We start from the raw sequence: 24,131 nt of genomic DNA, 5'->3' as shown, positions 1-24,131 counted from the left end.
ACACACATGAACGCACGCACAGAGAGACAATGTAGTACAGAAGATGCAGCTTCCTTGCATGGAGTTGTGGGAAGGCTGACCTGTCGTCAAGACAGAGCACAACGGGCTGATCTCTCTCCGTCCCGGGAGTAACACGAATTCATGGTCCCATTTAAAGTCTTTTAAGAACATGATCATTTAAATCCCTTTAAAGTTTTTTTTTTTTTTTTAAATATCTCCACCTTATGGTAGTACTGTCTATAAATTAGAAGATGAAATGATAATGTGAATCTCTGAAGCACCTTATTGAGCTACTAATAAACACAATACAGTGACTGCAACAAAACAAACATGTCGTTAAAAGCCTCAGAGATCCGTGAAAGAAAAGAAATCAACATCTGGCAATAATTGTTGTGGCTGCTCTCGGAGGCTCCGCTAGTGTGGTCTACTTCAGTGCGCTGGCGAGGCTCAGCTTGTAGAGGTGTGTGGTGGTGTTGTCCGCGGGTCCAGGCGGGAGCGTACAGTGAACAGTGAAAACCAGGTAAATCTCGTTGAAATTTTCATTTTTGTGTGTTTTCGGGTATTCACAGTCGTTGCGGACGTGACTTGGATCATGACGAAAGCTGTTACTAGCAAAAATAGCATTAAACTACGGCCTTGTTTATTTTCATCACTTTTCGCGGCTCGCACACACACACGACACACGTTCCCCCATTCCCTCTCTCCTGTTACTCTGGCTCTCAGTAAAGTGTTCCCTTACATGGTAGCGGACAAGGGTCCCTGATACCCAATAAGCCACTTCTGATATGCAACAAGCCTTATATCTTTGACGTAGGGGAAATGCTTTTGCTTGAAGACACTCGTTCACCTGTAGAAGGCATCTTGAGTCATCCTGCCCGCGGAGAGATGCCCCTGTTCTCGTTCGGTCAAGGCTTCCCTGTTCTCCTTTACTTTAACGTGGCAGCTATACAGGCGTCTCAGCTGCTTCCCTATGCCCCAGAGAAGGATGGTAAACTGCAGAGGAAATCAGTTTAAGCTTGCTATCCACTGGGTCCATATTTCAGGAACCTTGGGCTGCCACTACTACTACTACTACAACTACTACTACTACTACTGCAACTGCTGCCCCTACTACTACTACTACTACTACTACTACTACTACTACTGCAACAGCTGCCCCTACTACTACTTCTACTGCTACTACTGCTACTGCTACTACTGCTACTGCTACTACTACTACTACTGCTACTACTACTACTACTGCCGCTGCTGATGTTGCTACTACTACTACTACTACTACTCGAACGTGACCTAAAATTACTGTCTACATCTTGAATGCTGAGCAATTTGTTAACACTAAAATATGATGATAGTCACGAAGAAGCGCTAAATGGAAAGTAAACCTCTAAAGAAGAAGCGTTAAGAAGCCCCCTGAAACGTGAATACGAGCCAGAGAGAGAGAGAGAGAGAGAGAGAGAGAATGAGAGGTGCCAGGTAGGACATTCTAAGTCTAATATAGCACCAATTTCACCGTAGTAAACACGCTTCGTCACATCCCTATTTGCGTTCGGAGTTAAGTCATTTTTATATATATCATGGCAGTCACTGTTGTATCTACCGTGCAGGAATAGATAAAAATATGTTCCGGTTGGCGTGTGATGGTACTGAGTGGCATTCTTAGAACTTCTTACGGTACTGAAACGTTTGTATCGCCTTACCTCGTGGGCTTGGGCCTTAAAATAACTCCTCCGCCTTTCCACTCTATGTAATTATTGCTGATGAAGCTTGGGTGGATTTCATTAGGCTCTGACAGGGTAGAAAGGAGGCTACTTAGCATCTCTTTCTTAGCGATTTTCTTTTGCACATTTCTCTCTAGAAGCATTTCTTTTCTATTAATGGAAACTACCATTAAAAAAAAAAGTTTATAAGAACTTAAGGTGTGATATACCAGCTAAATCGGCGTGGAAAAGGTGCTACGAAGTATCCTATGCCACGAAAAATACAGCGTACGATTCCGAAATTGTAAGCGAACTTTTGGCCGCAACCGTAGCACTACTGGTTGTGGAGAGTGCATGCAGTTCACCTTGACCAAAATATGTCATGTTGGGTTCAGTGCTTGTGTGTGTGTGTGTGTGTGTGTGTGTGTGTGTGTGTGTGTGTGTGTGCGTGTGCGCGCGCGCTAATATTCACAGGCGAATCCCTTCAGTCCGAGGATGTCTTAATTTATTCTGGCTACCTACAGACGATTTTCTTTGAAGTTTAAATGAGACGTCTGGTAGTAAAAGGACTAATAAATTGCATATAGATAGATGGATTGATAAATAGACAGGTAGGTAGGAAGATAGATGAAAATCAAATTTCAGATGGTCCACAGAATCTTTCCTAACCTGAATAAAATCGTCTAAAAAAGCAGGACTTAAATCAGAACATCTTATCGTAGTTAAGATATCAAACTACCGTACATATGTCGTGTAATATTGTGTGGATTTAGTGAAGAAAAATGAAACATGAAACACTATGACGAGAAGGTAAGCGAAATATTCCTCTTTATATATTCTCTCTCTCTCTCTCTCTCTCTTGGGACTAACCACAAATAAATACTTGATACTTAATACTAATGGAGGGGATTAACGAGGTAGACTTTAATGGAGTAATATAATTTATTTCTGAAGCGCTAACAAAAGCAATTAGTGCCCGGTAATTGTTCTGGATGAGAGAGAGAGAGAGAGAGAGAGAGAGAGAGAGAGAGAGAGAGAGAGAATGAGTAAACATAACACTATTTGGCTACGAACATATTTTTTTCTGCAACATCCCAGTTTCTTTAAGTCAACCCTGAAGTCCACCAACCATTTTCTATTTATCGGTGGCCGGGAAGTGCGAAATGGTCGCTTATTTTTTTTTTTTTTTTTTTTTTTTAAGGCTGCGCCAAGTTTTCTGCCAAGTTAGTGGAAATCTCTTCGTTATTTCATGCTCTCGTCTTGTGTGAAGGAGGGGAAGTTTGAGTGGAAGTTGAGGGCTTGTATTACCGCTGTGTGTGTGTGTGTGTGTGTGTGTGTGTGTGTGTGTGTGTGAGAGAGAGAGAGAGAGAGAGAGAGAGAGAGAGAATTAAATTTGAGTTTTGTCATGAGTATATGAAACAATGTTACTGGGCAAGAGAGAGAGAGAGAGAGAGAGAGAGAGAGAAAGTAGCCACACATAGGTCATACAGCAACCTCCCTTAGGCCTACTGCTCGCGTCTAAAGTGTGAGTTTTATTTCGTAAGATATGGGACAGTATTTTTAACTATACTGTATATTATGGAAAAAAAAAAAAAAGACCCACACCACTATAGTTCGTTCACACAAACATGGCCTAGATTTTTGTCCTTTTGCACCGTATTTCACGTAATTCAGTTGTTGAAAAAGACTGTACTGTGGCACTGCATTCGTTCCATAAACTTTCTCCCAAATAACATCATATTCTAATGTTAATCTTATGTGACAAAAGCATTTAAGCTGGGGACCTGTCACTTTTATACAAGGCTAAAGGGAAAAGGGTATAATTAGGGCTACATGTATGTTTCAGAACTCTATATTGTGCAAAAGTGACCTTGACAAAGTAAAGTTGGATGTCTAGGCCAAAATTCTAAAGTAGGCTATGAGTAAAAAGGATCCCAAAACAGAGGAAGGCTTTATGTATAGGTTAGAATTCTATATGGAAGAGTCCCACTCTACTATTGTATAAAGTGGTGGAGGATGTCTTGGTTGGTGCTATCCTTGTCAGTTACAGTCGGGTAAACTCTGATCTAACGGTGTGGGGGTGTTGTCTTCAATGTGCAACTGGTGTCAGAGAGAGAGAGTGAGAGGGAGAGAGAGAGAGAGAGAGAGACAGAGAGAGAGAGAGAGCAGGAAGAGGAGGAAAGAGATGAGAGGAAAGGGTAAGGGTTAGAAAGAGGGTAGTGTGTGTGTGTGTGTGTGTGTGTGTGTGTGTGTGTGTGTGTGTGTGTGTGTGTGTGTGTGTGTGCATTGCTAAATCAAGAACACTCCTCTGCATATTGTCTGGTTAAGTACAGTAACATACCAGAGAGAGAGAGAGAGAGAGAGAAAGATGGCTGAGCTGAGAGTGAGTCGAGTGGAGGTGCAACTTGAACCCTAGTGTTGGAGTGCTCTCTCTCTCTCTCTCTCTCTCTCTCTCTCTCATTTTTTGTTGTCCACTGGCAAATCGAGAACACTTGTGCAGATTTTCTGCTTACGTAATATACCTGAGAGAGAGAGAGAGAGAGAGAGAGAGAGAGAGAGAGAGAGAGAGAGAGATACTGTTCGTTAGTTAATGTATTCCAGAGCCGACACTTGATCTCAAAAGCTCCCTTGTTTACATTCAGGAATGTTTACGTTTAAGTGCACAGTTCGGCGCATGAGTCACTCCGGCATTCACTCCACATAGTAGGTTTGTTTTTATCTAACGGAACTGGTCCACTCCCACAGGGTGAATAGTGAGGTTGTGGTCCATGAAATTCGATGAGTTTTAGTTATGAACTGAGTCTCCTTGGTTACTAGTCAGATCAATCCTCCAGTCTTACACCGAGTCATCAACTGAGCTGAAAGGGTTGGGTATCTTTTTTAGATTGATAGAAATCGATTTGCACCATTCTGTATAATCTGTTCATTCATTGCTTTTTTTTTGGGGGGGGGTTCCATCAGGAAAGTAGGGGCCCAGGGATAGTCTACTCTGGCCCCACAATAAGGTCGAGGGTGACCAGCCTTACTCGCACCCTAGAGGCGTTATGTGAGCAGTAAACCCCAACCAGCCCTCAGATTTAAACCATTACAGGTCTCATCCAGTGGAACGCCTTGGCTCACTAGACCACCAGGCGTTATTTGGTTATTGGTTTATCACCCAATCCAGTCTATCCGAGCCTAACTCAGTCTAACATTTAACCAAGATTAACATAGCTGGACCCATGTCAGTGCTGATACAGTGACAGGTGCCGAGATCTCCCTGTAGACGAGATGTGCAGTTGCTCCCCGCTAAATTCATGATACTTAAGTTTTCTTAGCGCCACAGCGATTTATTTTGACTTTTTATTTACTTTTTTTTTTTTTTTTTTTAAGGATGGGGAGACCAGCCTTTTACCCAGTTGTTCCTGTTTGTTAATTCGACGAGTTTGTTAAACAGCGTTAGTCAGGATGGTCTTATGAATCATCCACTTTAATTCCTCCCCCTCCTTCTCCTCCTCCTCCTCTTTACTTTCTTTCCTCCTCTCCTTCTTCCTTCCTTCCTTCGCCTCGTTCATCTCCTGTTATCTACGAGTACCTACTCTCTCTTTCACTTCTTCCTTCACATATTTTCCCTTTTCCCCCCTCCACCTTCCCTCCCTTTCCTCCTCCTTAGTTCCTTCTCTTCTCTCCGTCCTCTGCCTTTTCCCGTCCATCTCTTGCACTCTTTTTCCTTTCCAGTTTTCCCATTCTTTGTGCCCGCTTCCTTCATTCTATTTCCATTCCTTCTCAACTTCTCTTTCCTTTCCCTACACTTTCTTACCTTCTCTGCTTCTTTCCCCTTTCCCCTGCCTCTCTCCTCTTCCCCCCCCTTCCCTTCTCCTCCCCCTCCCACTTTTCCTTACCTCTTCCTCCCTCCTCTTCCCTATCCCTCCTCCTCTCTTTCCCTCCCCTTTCTCCTTATGTTTCCCTTCCCTTCCTCCTCCTGCTTTTCCCCCTGTTGTTCCCGTCATTTTCTCTCTTTCTTGCACTTCATTTTGTTCTCCCTTCCTCTTCTCTTCTTCCCTCCTCGTATCTGTCACATTTCCTCTTCTTTCTTCCCTCCTCGTATCTGTCACATTTCCTCTTCCTTCTTCCCTTCTCTCCTCTCTTCTCTCCCTCCCTCCCTCTCTCCCTTTCTCCTATCCTCACTTCTTCCCTCCTCTCTCCCTCTCCTTCCCTCCCTCCCGTTCCTCTCTCCCTCCTCTCCTCTACCTCTGTTCAAAACCACATACCAAGAGAGAGGGAAAAGGTAGCCAACCGCTCTATTATTTTAGTCTCTCGCAGTCACGTGGTAACTGCTCTCTCTCTCTCTCTCTCTCTCTCTCATTTATTCACTTTATCTAGTAGTTTATAAGGTTAGTCTAGTGTCTAAATATTACATGACATTAGAAAGATCTCTGTATTATAATTCTCTCTCTCTCTCTCTCTCTCTCTCTCTCTCTCTCTCTCTCCGCTCGTCATTGTAATTCCTAAAAGCACATTGTGGTATTCAGAAGCATCAAAATATGCTTTTCTTTTACGCTTTTAATTAATTGTCCATTATTATTGTTATTATTATTATTATTATTATTATTATTATATTATTATTATTATTATTATTATTATTATTTTATTATCGCTGATGAATTAAATATTTTCTAGATATTTTCTCTTTTCCTTTTTTCTTTTTTCTCAGGATACTGAATCTCATTTGAAGAGAGAGTAAATTTGAATATTAGTAGTGTTGTGATTGGTACTGCAGTGGAAATAGTATTAATAATAGTAATAGTAATAATAGTGTGTAAAGACGATTTTGTAGGCCTCGTAACAGTAGTAGTAGTAGTAGTAGTAGTAGCAACAGCAGCAGCAGCAATAGCAGTAGTAGTTCTGGTAGCGGTGATGGTAACATAGTAGTAGTAGTAGTAGTAGTAGTAGTAGTAGTGTCGATTTGTAATTTTTGAAGTGCATTATTGAACTACCATTCTCAGATTTCACCCTCACTGGACACGCCGCATTCCAGGCTACACGACACACACACACACACACACACACACACACACACACACACACACACACACACACACAGCAGACATGAGTTACAACACATGGAGTTACATACCAGATATGCGATAGCCAATACTCTCTCTCTCTCTCTCTCACACACACACACACACACACACACACACACACACACACACACACACACACACACACAGTATTGATTACCCCCACTGGGTCATACACGATAACCAACACCTGCATTGATTGGCCAGTGTGTGTGTGTGTGTGTGTGTGTGTGTGTGTGTGTGTGTGTGTGTTTACCTTATTAATGCGTGTCATCTTCAGGTAAGTGTGTACATGCAGTAGTAGTATTGGAAACTTTCATCTGTTTGTAATAATTTTCCCCGTTGGTCTACAGAATAGGACAGTACAATATCTCTTCTTGCTTTTCAGAACTCTTCTTCGTGACTAGCACCATTATGTAGTGTTAATCTCCGCTTACAACTCAGCATTGAAGATGGCCATGTCAGTCTTAGACGAGAGAGAATGTAGTAGCTAACGGGAGGAGTGATGGAGTGAGACATATGTTGAAGGTTGAGAATGTTTGCTGAGCTGGAGTTACGTGATAGGGAATAGTGCGTGAAGCTAATGAGAGAGAGAGAGAGAGAGAGAGAGAGAGAGAGAGAATTATGGTGTAAAATGTTTCGAGAAGAAAATGAATGAATCGAGAGAGAGCGAGATTGACTTAAAATAGAGTAGGCGAAGGTTCGCCTTCAATTTTAAATGAGAAAGCTAGGACAGCAGCACGAAATATTCTATTTTGTTTACTTCTCCCCTCCACCTTTCTTAGTATATACGCACATAATTAATGTAATTTGGATAACATCAGTGGATATATCTCAATGAAATAGCCTAGTCGCAGGAGAAACAAAAAATAATGGTATTTTTATCTCGCAAAATGACGCAAATATTTTCACTGTATGAGAGTTGGCATCATTTGTTTGTTGTGGTTGGGACATAGCAGGAAAAAGATGCCAGACACCTCAGGAATCTTAATTGTTGGCCATTTTTTTCTTTTTTGTTTTATGACTATGTAATTTGAAACACTTGGTCTTAATCTCCTAAAAACTTTTTTCTACGAGTTCTCGTGTATTAACCATGTGGCTTTTCTTGAGTGGACAGCGAAAATCGTAAACGTAAAAGTTTCGTCAACCGAGGAGCATTGTCAGTGTGTGAAAGAGTTGAAGAAAATCTTTTCGTAATTTTCCAACTTTTTTTTTTTTTTTTTTACTTTCACAGCGCTAATTACTTTAGCACAAGCTTTTCAAATTTATATTTGCCTTTCCATTCATCTACTGACTCACGTCTACTCACACTTCATGTAATTAAAGATACAGTAGAATTGATATAAGCTTACGTAGGATATGGCAACATTGACAAGATGCCCGCAGCTCAAACGCAGGTTGTCATTGCTGTGTTATTTTCTTTTTGTGTTGCAAGTTTTGTGATTTTAGGCGGGACTGAGTGTATCCCAAGTACTCTTCAGTGTTCCCTGCATACCATTAGGTAAATGTAGAGGTTTCCAAACAGTTACTGATTCCATAAATATCGGAAAACCTAGATTCATTCAGAGAGTACTACGTTTACCCTGTCTCAAATTCATTCAGTCGCTTTTAACTCCGAACGTAGGCGTCTGTAGTATTCATTCATGGTTATTTAACTTCATTGATTCCCGTCTGTTTTCATATATCCGCATAGTTGCCACATGCCTCTGTTATTGTGTTCAGCTCATTGTTGCGTTTTATTTGGGCTGCTAGGTGATTTTATTCAACTGGGAGTCAATGTATGATCCTGTGTGTTTTGAAACTACTACCATCTAGTCATTTTACAGTCGTGACAGCTCTCTTATTTAATTCAGCTTCCCAGACGATTGTATTCAGCTGAAAGTGAGTTGTATGAGCCAGACTTTTATGTGGCATACGACGATTTTTCCTTGTGTTTTGGTTTTTACCAAACCTCGCTGCCAGCTGCACGACACAGGCAAATCTGCTTCATTCCGCTACTTTGCCATATTATTATTATTGTTATTATTATTATTATTATAGACTAAACGAGTTAGGTATGTCATGATTATTATCCCGTGTTCGAGGTGTCATGTTTATATATTACAGTGTTACCAGTCCTTTTAGCGTTAATGTCCGAGCCTGATTTCATTTTTTTGATAAAAGTGAAGTTTAGGACCAATATGGCTTTCAATATGCAGACAAGGAATTCCTGATGGTTTTTGATGTGTTTTGAAAGAATCTGACCCTCATTTCCTCCGGAAATGCTTCGTTTTCCCATTTCCCCCCCCCCCTCCCCGTTTGGGTGTGGTAGAAAAGAAAACGAAGCATTGCCAAAAGAAAAGGTCATAAGCTTCCAAACCACATCAAACATCAGAAAAACCTTGTCTACAAACGTAACGTAACCTAACCCAACCTAACCTAACCTAACTCAACCTAACCTGACCTAATCAAACTAACCCAACCTAACTAACCCAACCCAACCCAACCTAACCTAAGCCAAACTTTTTTTTTTTTTATGAGGAAGAAGGAACCAAAGGACAATAACAATTCCCTCCAAGGAAAAACAAAATACAATAGAGAGCCAAATTCAAGATCCGATCATTTCGAGATGTCTGGACACACTGCGTTTGAAAGACTGGAGATCATAGGCAGCAGGAAATACAGACAGAGGGAGACAGTTCCAGAGTTGACCTGTTGCATAAATGAAGGACTGGGAGTAACGGTTAAGTCTTGCATTAGAGAGTTGGACAGAAAAGGGATGAGAATTTGCTGCTAGACGGGTGCTGCGCGCCCGTCGTAGAGGTGGAGGAATGCAAGCAGAGTGTTCAGAGGAGCAGTGACCAATATGGCCCTAAACTTCACTAATTCCCATTTATATCAGTGATGTCAGTCATGTCATTTATATCTGTTATCAAGTTGTTTATTGTATATACAGAATTGTCAAGCATTGTTCATTCTGATGTTTAGTTTTTATCCTTTATTTCAAGAGTTACCCTACCAAACGTATTATCGTCATTCCTTTGGTTAGATTATGATTACATGACAGCTAAGCATTTCTAACAGTTTATTCCAGCGGTACCAGGTCTTTTATCGTTTATTTCAATGTTTCAAGCGGTTTGTAATTTGTTCCAGCGGTGGCAAGCCCATGAGCGTTTGTTTCATAACGATTTTTTTTTCCAGTTATGCCAGGGCTACACATTTTGTGACGCCGCTACATTATATTCTACGCCTAACTTGATTAGTTATTGCAGTGTCGAATGAATTATCACAAATTCCAGTGTCCCATCTTTTTATTAATATTGCAGTCTTGCCAAGCTTTTACAATTTATTCCAGTGTGCTAGGCTTTTATGATTTATTCCACTGTGCTAAGCTTTTTATCATTTATTCCATTATTTCCATGCTGTTTGTCATTTATTCCACCGCTTCCAAGCATTTTATCATTTACTATAGTGTTGCCAAACTTTTTAGCGTTTATTCAATTGTTGGCAAGCTTTTTTTTTTTATAATATATTTCAATGTTGCCAAACTTATTTAATGCTATTCCTGTGTTGGTAGTCATTTTTATCATTTATTCCAGTGGTGCCAAGCTTTTTATAATTTACTCCAATATTTCCAAGCTTTTCTAATTTACTCCAGTGTTGCCAAGCTTTTTATTATTTATTTCATTGTTGCCAATCGCATTATCGTTTATTCCAGTGACGCCAAGCGTGTTATATTTATTTTCAGTGTTGTCAAGCTTTTCAGTATTCATGCCAGTGATATCAAACATATCGTTGTTATTCCAGCAGTCAGCTTGTCTGTTGTGGTTTTTCCAGTGTTACGAAGCCCCTTATAATTTATTACAAGCCTTCTTAATTACGTGAACCCTTGAGGTGATGATAATGATGATGATGGTGATGATGATGATAACTGACCATCAGGCAGGGAATAGCGACGTGGATCATCTCTCTCTCTCTCTCTCTGGCCTTGTACCAGTAATATTTCCTTCCCTGTAAAACCTCTTCCCGGTGCGGTACGCTTTCTCTTTGCATGACACTCAACTTTTCCTGTTTTCTGGTCAACACATTCCCGGAGGGGGTGGTGGGTTGGGGAGATTTTTTTTTTTTTACCATGTCCGTTTTCTTTCTCTAACCCCTTCAGTTCGAGAATGTACATAATGTTTTAGTCTCTACCTCTAGGAGATTTAAGGGTATACTTTTCTAACTGAAGGGTTTAGATGTAGAATTAACTATCATGTGTACTAGACTTTATTAAATTAGTTTGTTAGCAGCAGAAATAATGAAAGGATATGTACTCTCTCTCTCTCTCTCTCTCCCCGTCACCCACCCTCGGAACTAATTAATATTCCCGAGCGATATTTCCCTCAATTAAATTTTTAACTTCTACACGTCAGGAACTTTCACTCAAACGGGCCAGCCTCCTTCCATCTCAAATTAGGGACGAAACGATGGCGGAAGTGGTGTAAATGACGCTTGTAAATGTAAAGGGAGATTTTTAACACACTGAGGCTCCTATAACACACTTACAAGCTCCTGTGGCTTACTTTTAACTATACCGTATCGTCTTTCGTTGGCTGAGTAGTGGCGTTGTCCTTTTGAGATAGTTAATAATTCTTGTATACATTGTGACATTATGAGTGGTACTTGTATTAATGGTACTAGTATTAACACTCAGGCTCCTATGACTCACTTGCAAGCTCCTAGTAGTAGTAGTTGTAGTAGTAGTAGTAGTTATAGTAGTAGTTGCTGACGGGTTTTGACACTCATACTCGTGTGACTTACTCTCATCTGTATACAATGATGTGGCGATAGATGGAAAAGAATAATGGCACTACAGTCGTTCCCATAAATTAGAGGGTTAACGATACTCTTGTTTATTACTCACTTTTCAACTGCGTGAAATCAGACTTGGGTTGGGCAGCTAGATTTGACCTACCATGAAACAGTTCGTGGTATTAGTATTAACACATTTCAGGCTTCTGTAACCCACTCATAGCTGAAGGAAGTCGTCTGGCGTTAGCTGGTATAAGATGGAAAAGTTATCCGCACCATGACGTAATTAAAAAAGAAAATCATAATGTTGTCGTCGAGATGGCAACACTTTATCCGTGACCCTGTTGGTAAGGGGTCGTGCGTTGCCAAGCGTCGATTTCTGCCTTGATTATTTTATGTTTTGTTTACGTCTGCGTTTATGTGTTTTTGCGTGCGTAGGAGTGTGTTTGTGTTTTTAGTAAGGATGTTTGGTTGTGGTGGTGATGTTTTGTGAGAGAGAGAGAGAGAGAGAGAGAGAGAGAGAGAGAGAGAGAGAGAGATGAGGGAGGAATGAGTCAGGAGTGTTCGTCCTCCTTTTTCCCTCCTCCCTGCTTCCTCCCCCCCTTCCCTCTCATCGCCTTCCTCCCTCCCCTCCCCTCCATTCCTCCTCTCACCGTCCTCGTGCCTTTTACCTGCCATCTCTCACCTCACCTCACCTTCCCTCACGTGATTCTCTCTCTCTCTCTCTCTCAATTATCCATTTTCCAATATTCCTTAGCATCCGTGTGTGTGTGTGTGTGTGTGTGTGTGTGTGTGTGTGTGTGTGTGTGTGTGTGTGTGTGTGTGTGTGTTCCTCCATTTACATTCGTGTGACGGACATCACTATTTCTGACTCATTATTAACTTCCAGAAGAGTTTTTATCCTGCAGGTGAAATAGGAAAAGAAGGGTGACTTTCTTTTATTGTTAACTTTCATGTTGTAGAATAAATACCACATCGTTTTGCCGTACACAGGTAGCCTAACAGAAAATAATACCAGTAGACTGTTTTGGCAATGGTTTGGTCGTGTAATTACTGTGGAGAGGTGTTAGTCTGTGAGCATCCTACCTTGTGACTAACTCCGCACACCACTTCGATAATCTCAACTCTCACACTCACCTCTGACATCACCCCTCACCTCTCACACTCACCTCTGACATCACCCCTCACCTCTCACACTCACCTCTGACATCACCCCTCACCTCTCACACTCACCTCTGACATCACCTCTCACCTCTCACACTCACCTCTGACATCACCTCTCACCTCTCACACTCACCTCTGACATCACCCCTCACCTCTCACACTCACCTCTGACATCACCTCTCACCTCTCACACTCACCTCTGACATCACCTCTCACCTCTCACACTCACCTCTGACATCACCTCTCACCTCTCACCTCTCCAGCCGACACATCACATCTTCCCTTCACCTCTTTCTTGACCTTTACCCCTCCCAGAGAACTCATTTTGATTACGCGTTAAATGCATTCGTCCATCTTGATTAAAATTTTAGTCCTTTTGCTGTTCATTTCCCGCAGCTCAGTGGCTCTATATCGTTTCCATAGCACTTTATCGTGACTATCACCATGTTTCATGATAAAGAATTGGTAGTTTGAGGCTGGGTTAAAGTGAAGAGAGTATGATATAGCTTTGTTTTAGATATTTCAAAATAAATGGAATGAAGTGTTTCTCTCTCTCTCTCTCTCTCTCTCTCTCTCGGTAACATGTGTTGCTTTGTTCGTCATTGCCTTGGTTTCTCTTCCTCAACCCCCGCTGTGTGCTAGCTTTTCTTTCTCTCCCTGAACTCCCACCCTTTCCTGTAACCTTCTCTCTCTCTCTCTCTCTCTCTCTCTCAGCCGCCACTGTATTTGCTCTTCAGAGCCGTCTCACACAAGGAAATAACTACAGAAGGGGTGGTGTGTGGTGGTCTTGATCCGTAACCATAAATTTTCTTAAGCATGTCATATATAAAACTGACGATGATTTTACCTTCACTCTTACAACTACCGGTACCCATGAAAGTTTGATAGAAAAGCTACAAGCACTCCACAACTAAAGTAAGTGTGAATTATTAAGCTTAAGTTTGGTATCAGATTGCTTCATTATTCTTTCACTTATGCAGCTAGCAGTGGAAGTATGATAGACACGTACAATATTTCTATGAAGCTACAAAATACTCCACAGATAAATGAAGTGTGGATTTTATTACTTTTGTGAGCATTGTTTGTTTATATTTTAGTTTCACTCATGCAGTAACAAAATACTTCACAACCAAAAGAGAATGAATATTAAGTACAAAAATCTGTCTTTGTAACAGTCCTATAATGGGTCTGCTGCAGGACTGGACTATCTGGAAGGGGGAATGATAGCATTTAGCCATTTTCCCATCCTGACAAATCTCCAAGAGGGAATGGGTGGGGAAAGGGTGTGCTAAAGAAGTGACGCAGGTAAGTGATGTAGGCCTATTGACTGTGTTGTTATGTCGATACATCATGGATAGGGATGCAAATATATCTGTATACAAACATGTGAAAGGACATACTACTCAGGCACCCACGTTAGATGTTCGATATGTTGTGGGCTTGAACCCTAGACTTGGAGTACACGCGGCACGCAAAAACCACCGAGCCACCGCTTCTTAATTAATAAAAATAATAAAAGAAAAGATTATTGAAAATATTTGGTACGGGGTCTTATTTATAGGTTAAAAAAAGCCATGATCCTTTATAAATAGCTAGTGGTCAGCAGTGGGAAGGAAATGGTGATGGGATGACGGTTTTAGGGTGCATTTCCGACTCGACCTTGACTACTGGGAATAGGGTGAGAGGGCAGGGGTGAGGAGGGGGAAGGGGAGGAGTAAGGGAGGTAACACTTGTGCAGGTAGGGGGTGAGGGGGAAGCTGGGAGGGGGAGGGCAGGAGGAGGGGCGGTAAGACTTATGAAGCTATATAGGGGGTGAGAGAAATGGTGGAGGAGAAGGGGGAGGGGTGATGTGAACATGGTGGTGTGGAGGTAGGAAGTGGTTAAGGACGAGAGAGAGAGAGAGAAATAAGCGAGGGAATGGGTAAGGAGAAACTGAAGGTTAGAGAAAGGGTGGAGAGTTTAAAGAGAGAGAAAAGGCAAGCACAGTCAAGGGAGAGGTGGGTTAGTGAAACCAGGGCACAAGGGAACAAAGAAACATGACGAGAGAGAGAGAGAGAGAGAGAGAGAGAGAGAGAGAGAGAGAGAGAGAGAGAGAGGCTAACACTACAGGAAAATATGATGTGGAACGAAATACCAGGTTCGTAGAATTGGACCTGTCATGTTGCTCGTCAGAATGGACAGCGGAATTAGCCATTTTATAGGATAGGGTGGACGAGAAACACCTGGTGGCCTAGTGGATTTAGTCGCTTTTGTCTGGTGTGGCACAAAAGTTAGTGGACTGGATGGATGAGAGACGCCTGGTGGTCTTGTGGATTTAGTTGCTTTATTCTGGTGTCGTCCGCTGAGTTAAAATATAGTAGTGGGCGCTGAATTAAAACATATTACCTAAAAACCTTACCTATAATGAGCTAGAACGGGTCATAACCATTTTGAATAATCCTTTGCTAGGTTAGGTTAGGATAGATTAGGTTAGGTTAAGTTAGGTTAGGTTAGGCTAGGTTAAGTTAGGTTAGATTAGGTTAGGTTCATTCACGTTAGGTTAGGTAAGTAACGATATGTTGGCCCCCAAATGAAGTGGTTTACTGGCATCCATATCAAATAGTACCATTTTGAATTTTATGCCAAATAAATTGTGGCCGTCTGCACATAACTTGATATTGCTAGAATCAAGTACATATACGTCATCGGACTGAAAGGGCTGAGATGATGAAAATGACCCTGGCGGGAAAAACATGCTGATCCGTCTGTGTGGTAATTAGCAGAGGGTGAGGACGGGGCTTACTGAGGTGTAATTAACTGAGAGAGAGAGAGAGAGAGAGAGAGAGAGAGAGAGAGTAGGAAGGCAACAGACAAAGGAAGGAAGCGAGAGAGGAAAGGTCAGAGAGAGAGAGAAAGAAAGAGAGAAAGAGATTTAGAAGAGCAGGAATGTAACAGAAACAAAGGAAGAAAAGGTCAAATGAGGGAGAGAGAGAGAGAGAGAGAGAGAGAGAGAGAGAGAGAGAGAGAGATAGGGAGAGAGAGAGAGAGAGAGAGAGAGAGAGAGAGAGAGAGAGAGAGACTGGGTTTACAAAGGAATAGGAGAGTAAAAGAAACAGAGAAAACGACATGGGAAAGGTGAATTGAGAGAGAGAGGGGGGGAGGGAGCAGGAAGGTAACAAACACAAAGGAAGCGAGAAAGGAAAGGTCAGAGAGAGAGAGAGAGAGAGATTTAGACATTTAGAAGAGCAGGAATGTAACAGAAACAAAGGAAGAAAAGGTCAAATGAGAGAGAGAGAGAGAGAGAGAGAGAGAGAGAGAGAGAGAGAGAGAGAGACTGGGTTTACAAAGGAATATGAGAGTAAAAGAAACAGAGAAAGCGACATGGGGAAGGTGAATTAAGAGAGAGAGAGAGAGAGAGAGAGAGAGAGAGAGAGCACCCCAATGTGGCTTACTGGTCGAAAATAGGGCAAGGTTGGTTGGCTGGGGCTGTTTGGGTCCTCCTTATAACTTTAATTAAGGATAGGGCTGAGAGAGAGAGAGAGAGAGAGAGAGAGAGAATCAAGGGTAGAAAGCTAGGGGTGTACGAAAGGGAATGGGAGAGGGAAGAATTTGGTCAAGGATGTGTGTGTGTGTGTGTTTGTGTGTGAGAGAGAGAGAGAGAGAGAGAGAGAGAGAGAGAGAGAGAGAGAGAGAAATATATTTGTATTTGCACAGATACCTTTTCTCTTTTAATTAGTTTTTTCCTCGACCTCGAGCATTAATTTCCTCTCTCTCTCTCTCTCTCTCTCTCTCTCTCTCTCTCTCTCTCTCTCTCTCACACACACACACACACACACACACACACACACACACACACACACACACACACACACACACACACACACACACACACAGATTCCCCTGAGCTGAAGACAGTATAATGTTGCCTGAAGTTACCCTCGCCTCACAAACTAAACTTTGACCCTTCAACTTTCACCTCTCACTCCCTCGCTGTTCCCTGTGATGTTGAATTGAGCGAGGGTGGGTAGGTGGGTGTGGGTTTTTGATAGTGGTAGGTGGCTGGGTGGGTGGATAGGTGGGTGTAAGTGCATTGGTGGCTGGGTGGGTGTTGGTGGTTTGGTAGTCGTTGGTGGATGATAGATTTGGATGGCTGCTAGTGACAAGTGGATGACGGGTGTGGGTGGGTGAGTGGTTCTAGATGTTGGATGGTAGAGCGGAAGTGACTGGTAGGATTGCTGTGAATGTGAATGTGGTAGATTATGGTTGTTTGGTAGTGAGTAAGTGTTTGATGGGTGGTAGAGAGTTAGTAAGTGTGTGGTAGTGGTTGAGTGGGGGGTACCTAAGCGAGTGGTAGTGGTCCCTGAGTGGCAGTGAATGGTGTATGGTAGGATGTCAGTGAGTATGAGAGTTAAAAGAGGATGGTTGTTAAGTGGTATCGCGTGGTAAATGGTGTGATGGTAGGTGATGGTAGGGAAGGAAGGGTAGGCTATTGTCCTCTGGGTATACAGGGAGAAGAGAATGGCTGCTGGAAAGTTTATAACAGAGCAAGAGTTGTGTAGTGAACGTGGAGAGTAGATGGAAAGTTTGAATAGACTTTAGGTAGAGGCGTGGAAAGTGAGAGGGGTAGATAGTAGAGACAGCAGATGCAGTGGAGAGTGGGATGGACAGATGTGGAGTAGGGAAGAAGAGATAAGTGTTATGTATAGATACCATTCCAATAGGAGCGTAGGGACCCGGGGCTAGGCTGTTCAATCTAGAGTCCTTGAACATGAGTGACCAGTCCCCGATCCCTGAGTGGTATTATGTTGACATGGAACCTCAGCCTCACTCGGATTTTAATACAAATCTGGCTTAATCGTTAGGAGCGGTACACACACACACACACACACACACACACACACACACACACACACACACACACACACACACACACACACACCATGATTATTTTCGTCCCTGCTTTTCCATATGCTTCGCCGTACCGTACTATCCTTGATCCACAACCCCCGCCAGGTGTTTGAACTTTCACCTTCCTTGTTATCTGCTTAACTGAGGGAGAGTGAAGGTTGAAGAGGAGAGAGAGAGAGAGAGAGAGAGAGAGAGAGAGAGAGAGAGAGAGGATTTACCTGTATTAGAGAGACAACTTATATGAGGGATGTTAAAATGTAAGAAACAAGAGTGTAGAGGTGAATATGATGGAACTAATGAGGAGAGGAAGAACAACAACGTGTAGGATTGAAGTAGAGGCGTATGTGGGGGAGGGTGACTTGCAGTGGCGTGAGGGAGTGGTGGGAGGATGAAGGATTAAGGAAAGGGGTTCATGAGGGTGGGTGACTTGGAGTAGCAGAGAGGTACAGGGAGACTTGTAAATGGCGCTCCGCTAGATACCCACCTGGAGGTATCTTATGTGTAGCGGCTCAGTCTGCTGGCGTGGGCTTGCGTGTGGCAGAGGTAGGAAGTGAATAAATGGAGTGCAGACATTGATAACGCAGACAGAGCCGTCCCCGCAACACACAAATCACCCAAGGGAGTGGAAGAGGAGAGTGGCATATTGACCTCCCTGTGCATGAGAAAGGGTGAAAGAGGACCTATAGTGGAGAGGTGGGAGGAGGAGGAGAGTGGCCTGTGAGCGAGGTTAACTTGGAATAATGGGGGAGAGAAGTGGTGGTGAGTTGAGGGATAAAGCGGAGGGGTCCATGAGAGAGAGAGAGAGAGAGAGAGAGAGAGAGAGAGAGAGAATTTTTAGGCTATAACCGATTTAGAATAATGATAATACGATACAATTCCTGTTATTAAACTGTGGTAATAGGTGTGTATGAGTAGACAGATTGGTAGACAGATTCGGATGGATAAATAGATGAAGATGAACAGATAGATAAACTGATATAAGATGGATGAATTAACAGTGATTTGACAAATAGATGGACAAAATAAATAAAAGGGTAAGATAGATAGACAGATAAAAGTTGAAGGGATAAATAAGAAAGATGAAAAAGACAGAATGAAGACTAGATACTGAAGGTAGTTTGCCACATAGATAAATAAAATAAACAGGGTAAGATAGACAGATAGGTATATAGATGGATAAACTGATACCTAGACAGACAGATATACGAAGGCAGACAAGCAGGTAGACAGATATATAGATAGATAGATGGATAAATAGACAACCATGCGGCAGCGGCGGGAGCATTGAGTAAGCCTTTGGGAAATAAGAGGGAGAGCTTCAACCTTTAGCCTGTAATTCAATACATCTCACACACTCCTAATGGCTCGGGGGGTCGTGTTTGGTTCAGCCTGTTTCTTTTTGTCGCCAAACTTTTGATCAATTTTCTAGAGTAATTTTCTCCGTTGGTTATAACTACGCTCCATATTATTTCTTTAATTGTTTGATTTCGTTTGGTTTTGCCATGCCATTTTGATGTTTCTCTATAATGTCGTCCCTTCTTCAGAATACAAAGGAGTGCAAAGGAAAGCAATCACCAGGAGGCCTGTTGGTCCTTTCGTGGCTTTTTGTTACAGGGAAGGTTATGACTGACAAAAATGTTCTGTGAGGTAAAGGCAGAAAAGCAGGAATTATTGCCCATGTACCTTCCTTTTTGTCTTCTTCTTCTTGATGGTTTTTTAGGTGGGCAAAGAACCTCCAAATCCTTGAAGGACATGGCCCGGAGGGTTTGTAGGTGGCATAGGACGCTTCGTAACACCTCTTCTTCAGTGATTTGTTTGCTAATATGATATATTCTTGTATGTTATTATATAGCTTAATATAGATATGGTGCCGTCAAGGGACGCCTTCATATGGTGGTATCGATATAACAAGGCGGCTCTGCTGCCAGGATGTGCAAACGTCCCTCATCTACTTCCTTATCCCCCCCCAAAAGGAGGCTGGTGGACTGTGGGAGGAGGTAGCTTGTGTCTGCAGTCCACTGGTTTCACATTTCAGATGAGCCTGGGGCTGAAACTATTATAACTCCTGCTAGTATCTACATAGCTTGCATCACTAACGTAAGTAAACGAAGTCGCTGAGAAAGAAATGCTATGAAATTCCAAGGTTAATTAGAATATGAATGTTTGAGTCTTGTGAGGACATATACAATGCTGGAGACTTGTGCCTCCGAAGTAGTGTAATTAACTCTGCCTCTGCCTGCCCTCGCAGCACATGTCTTAATTACTGAAGGAGCAGGGAAGAAGGGGCTAGATTACGGAGGGGAGAACACGCTGGAGAAAGCTGGAAGACGGTACTCATATTGTACACACACGTAGGAAATGGCACTCAGACTCCTGTGGCTCATTCTTCATGCTCCTTTGATTTAACTGAATAAAATAATCTTGCTTTATTTGGGAAAGAATACTAGAGTTATTCCGGTCATAAGGGGTTTAAGAAACAAATTTCGCGAGTGCTTTCATGGATACAAGACAGTACTTTTACATACGAAGGAAATCAACATTGACGTTTCTATGACTGTGCACGAAACTGAGTATGGATGTAAAGGCAGCAAGGAAAAATAAACTACAAGAAATCCCATCGAAGAGGTGAAAGTCAGAAATGTTTGAAATTCCTCTTATCATGGTCTCCCAAACACACACACGGGCACCTAGACAGATTAGACGGCGTTGTGAGAGCAAATCGAACTGTGTGTAGAAAGCCAGATGAAATCCAGTTACCCTTGTTAGTGAGTCCTACTGACCTCATTTGTAAGTGAGAAACAGGGTAACGATGATGATGATGATGGTGATGATGATGATGATGAATTTTTCAGGTGTTGGAAGTGCAGTGCGTTGGTTCGGTTGCATCAGTTACCACGCACTTGTTAATTGGCCTCATGTTTGTAAAATTTGTCCGAACTGTAGGTGGGAGTTTGGCCAGGCTGTGTACGGTCCTCAAGTTTCTGGGGCATCGGATGAATATAGGTGTGGATGTGGATGTGTTGTTTGAAAGCGAGAGAGAGAGAGAGAGAGTTATAAGCATGGACCATGACTCCATGATTATGATAGTCTCTCTCTCTCTCTCTCTCTCTCTCTCTCTCTCTCTCTCTCTCTCTCTCTCTCACCCCGTGTGCGGAAGTGCATGCAGGCCAATTAGGAATTTATACAGCTTTTTCATAACACTTACAAAGCGTCATAAAAGATAATGATGCTGCAGAAAAAGATGATGATGATGATGATGATGATGATGATGATGATGATGATGATGATGATGGTGATGATGATTCTGGTACTGGCAATGGTGACACTGATAATAAAAGAAAAAAAGAACAAACTAAGAAGAGAAAAGAAAATAGGTGGAAAGGACAAAATATAAATATACGAAGGGGAAAAAAAGGCATAGGAAAGAAATGGTGGGGGATTGATCAGACTCAACTCAAGCATATCTCCTCGAAGTTTGAAATCAGTGGGGTCTGAAGAGAAAGAATAGCGGCTGGACATAAAGTTTGTGAAAGAGCGAGAAGGAGGAGGAGGAAAAGGAAGAAGAAAAGTAGGAGGAGGAGGAAGAATGAAAGGAAAAGGAGGAGGAGGAGGAACAAAAGAAAGAAGAGGAGGAGGAGGAATGATAGAAAGAGGTGCAGGGAAAGGAGGAGTGAAAGGAAAATGAAATAGGGAATGAAAAATAGATGAGAGAGAGAGAGAGAGAGAACCAAGTAAAAAAAATGAGGAAAACGAGAAAAAAATAATAATAAAATCAACGAAAACTCCACGACAAGAAAAGAGAACACAGAAGAAAGAAACTGCAAGACCATTACGAAGGCGACGACGAGCACGGCAGTAAAAACCACAGTAAAAAGCGCAGTATACCAAACTTATCATTAAGGCACGTGTGAAGCTGCGGGGAAATGGGGAGATGATGGTGAAGATGTAAGAAAGTGAGGAGTGGATGCAAATACTGAGAATGATGAAGAGAGATATATAGATGTGTGAGATGTACAGCTGTAAGATTTCGATATAGCTGGTATTAGTGTTTAACGATAGAACACAGCCTCTTCTGTACTGTTATATTTATACCGTACCACCGTACCGTATATTGGGCAGGGTCGTCTCTCTTGTCTTCGTCTGTTCGCTACACAAAAACTGAAAACAGACACCTACATGTAAATTGACGTTTGCCTGTCGTATTGTAGGGGAATGTTTGGGTGCTTTTCTTTAGTCATACTGGTTACCTCCGCCAACGAAGTTGGAGGAGGTTATAAATTCACCTATGTTTGCCTGTTTGTTCGTCCACACGATATCTCCAAAAGCTGTCAATGAATTTCAATGAAACTTTGTGGAAGAGTGGGCCACGGGTCAAGGAACGATCAATTAAATATTTGGGCGGATCCGGATCCTATGTATTCCACACAGTATCTCCACGGATCCGGATCCTTTTTAATGACAGTGGCATTGGTGGAGATATGCGCTTTCGAAGTGCTTTCCAGCTAGTGTGTTTGTGATTGTCCCCTGCCTACAAATACTGGCTGTGCATGTTTAAGCCTTGGCTCTTGTTCCTACAACTTTAATTCGCTTCCTTACCAACTAATGCTTCCCCTGCTCTCCCCCCCCCCCCTTTTTTTTTTCTTTCCGATTGGTGGTAAATCCCACAACATTTTGGTGCATTGCTCAGCCACGCACTTATGTAGCTTAGATGAAGGGTTTTCTCATTAGGTCAGTAATTTTTTCTTATTTTTTATTCTTTCTACCTTCAGACTAGGTTGTGAATGAGGAGGGAAAGATGTGAATAGTAGGGAGTGTGGGAAACGAAGGGGGTGGTCATAGATACAGCTAGATGGATTATAGAACTTGTGGAAAGAGAAGTATGGGTAAAAGATAGTGTGACAGAGGGTAGTGTGGAAGAGACGATCTGAATGAGGAGAAGGGTATAGATGGTGGGAGGGAGTAAGAGAGAAGAAGGGATGGTCACTGGGAGAGATGGATTGTGGGTCAAATAACTTGGAGAGAGAGAGAGAGAGAGAGAGAGAGAGAGAGAGAGAGCCGTCACATCTGCTTAGTGTGTGAGTCAGCTAACTAATTAACTGTCCCCCTGCCACTTTTTTCTTTATATTTTGCTCTTGTTCTCATGAAGGTTCTGTTTAGCTTTGGGGAGACTGTCATGCTGCAGGGGTTTCGATACAGCCCCTTGACTACTAGATGGTAATAACTTGCAGAATAAATCGCTGTAGAAGAGTCATTACGAGGTCCCCATGGTCACTCAGAATGCGTCCCATAGGTTCGTATCATAAAACAAAACCTCGGGAGGATGGAAGGAAGGGGAGGTCTGGTTTCACTGCGGCTACAATTGATTTACACTGCAGAAGGAGGGGTTGGCTGACTGCAGGGTTGGATGGGTGGATGGATGGATGAGTAGACTTGGTTTGATGGATAGGTGGATGGATGGATTGCTTGATGGATGGATGAACGGATGCTGGGAAGGCTTATTGAATAAATGAATCAATAGATGGGTGGATAGTTTGGTGGATGAATGAATAGGTGCATAGATAGCTTGGTGGATAAATGAACGGATGCTTGGATAGCTTAGTGAATAAATGAATCAATAGATGGGTGAATAGTTTGGTGGATGAATGAATAGGTGCATAGTTAGCTTGGTGGATGAATGAATGGATGCGTGGATAGCTTGGTGGATAAGTGAGTGGATGGGTAGCTTGGTGGATGAATGAATGGATGCATGGGTAGGGTGGTGGATAAATGGGTGGATGAATAGATGAATGAAATGTTTGATGGATAGGTAAAAATCGATCAACAGTTTGGCTGTGATTGAATGGATGGACGAATGGGGCAGGGGGATGAATACTGTGGTAGGTGAAAGTTTTAATAGATGCTTAGCTAACTGTTTTTGTTAGGTTTGTTTCATAAGATAGATGAGTAGATAGACTGACAGATAAAGAGAGAGAGACAGCCAGACATGCTGGTATTCATAGATGGTTAGTTGGCAAGTTAGTTATACGGATAGATGGATAGATAGTTATGAAAAAAGAAGATAATGGATTGCATGAATTTCTAAGCTTATGAATGGATAGTTGAATGGGTGAGTAGTTAAAATATTGATGGGATAGACTGATAGGTAATCCATATGTGCAGTATCGTGGATATATTAAATGGATGGTGTATGGGTGGATGGTTGGATGTTTGGATGCCTGAATGAGAATGATTGGCATTTTCCATTACCCGCCTCTCTCTCTCTCTCTCTCTCTCTCTCTCTCTCTCTCTCTCTGAAAAATTTAGTCTATTTTGCGTAGAAACACTTTATATACTTTGAATGAAATTGCAGTCGGTCATTTCCATAATATATTAATCAGTAAAAAAAAAAGTGGACTTGAGAATTACCGGTAATATTAAAATCTATTAGACTAAAAGCATTATGTAAAAAATCGGACTTCATTTTTAAGATATATTCCCTTTTTTTTCTTTTTTTTTTCCACTTCGTCCCAGTCTCGAGCGCCATTAAAGAAAAATTATCATTCAAATA

At 42.1% G+C, this 24,131-nt stretch overlaps 1 protein-coding gene across 1 annotated transcript in view; it reads left to right on the top strand.

Moving 5' to 3' along the window:
- Positions 1–490: 490 nt before the first annotated feature.
- Positions 491–24,131, top strand: part of LOC145417345 (transmembrane protein 47) — a 248,152-nt gene continuing 224,511 nt past the window's right edge. Inside the window, exon 1 of the mRNA XM_080286023.1 lies at positions 491–520. The gene's annotated coding sequence lies outside the window, so the exon portion shown is untranslated. The remainder of the gene's footprint in view (positions 521–24,131) is intronic.

The sequence above is a fragment of the Coenobita brevimanus genome, chromosome 110, assembly GCF_032717465.1.
Source record: "Coenobita brevimanus isolate Jiangsu-jjx chromosome 110, ASM3271746v2, whole genome shotgun sequence".
Lineage (NCBI taxonomy): Eukaryota > Metazoa > Arthropoda > Malacostraca > Decapoda > Coenobitidae > Coenobita > Coenobita brevimanus.
Note: the sequence above shows the minus strand (reverse complement) of the source record. Positions and strands in the feature narration are given on the sequence as shown.